Raw genomic sequence first — 798 nt, forward strand, 5'->3', positions numbered from 1 at the left:
TTCCTTCACAGACATTTGTCCTCATATTGGTAAACACATCATCCCATAACAATGCGTGGCCGAGTCATTGACAAATGCAGTCTCTTTCATATTCAGCATATTCAGAACTACTACTTCCCCATTCTTAGCCTTGTTGTGTTCTCCTTAACCCCTCAACAGGCCTTTATCACAGCAGACATTTTAACTTGTCATAGCAAGAGAAACACATGTGGAACTATTTAACATGAACAGTTTCTCAGTTCCATTAATCCACGAGGCAGCATGCACAATATCATTAATGTTGTGTGTTCCACCTGTGATTCTTCTCCTATGACAAAGGGTCTGCTGTACAGGGTGCAAGACAACATTTTTAATAAGGAATTATTCATTTAAAAGCAGAAAAGCTTAATCCGATGTGAAAGGATAAGGGTAGGAATATTGTATATTTTTATTATTGTGAACAAATCCCATGAATCTCTTCATACTTTTAGACTTGCTCAGACTGTCTGGCTCTCAGCTCCAAGTGCATTTGTTCCTATTGAGAATGTTTTTTATCATGTCACACAAATATATTCTTCAATTCAAAAAAAAAGGGCAAAATTATCTCCTAAAACAGCTGGACATTGCAGTTTTTTAGCAGATGTTACTCAAGCAGTAGGAAATAGTCCATTTGTTGGTGACTGTTTTCAGCTGTGGTTTTCTAGTGAGGAATTACAGCTGACAACTCAGACAATACTTGTTAGTGAATTCAGTTGTTGTTTTTGGTCTTTTCCTGGGATTTGTTGATAGTATGAAAAATATAGAATATCACCAGACTTG

The 798-nt window shown here is 36.6% G+C and overlaps 1 protein-coding gene across 2 annotated transcripts in view; it reads left to right on the plus strand.

The window, feature by feature from the left end:
* Positions 1 to 373, plus strand: part of itpkb (inositol-trisphosphate 3-kinase B) — a 26,060-nt gene extending 25,687 nt beyond the window's left edge. For both annotated transcript variants that reach the window (XM_022737810.1, XM_022737812.1), the window contains exon 12: positions 1 to 373. This exon is cut by the window's left edge and continues 306 nt beyond it. The gene's annotated coding sequence lies outside the window, so the exon portion shown is untranslated.
* The last annotated feature ends 425 nt before the right edge of the window (positions 374 to 798 follow it).

The sequence above is a fragment of the Seriola dumerili genome, unplaced genomic scaffold (genome assembly GCF_002260705.1).
Source record: "Seriola dumerili isolate Sdu_G_001 unplaced genomic scaffold, Sdu_1.0 BDQW01000025.1, whole genome shotgun sequence".
Classification (NCBI taxonomy): domain Eukaryota; kingdom Metazoa; phylum Chordata; class Actinopteri; order Carangiformes; family Carangidae; genus Seriola; species Seriola dumerili.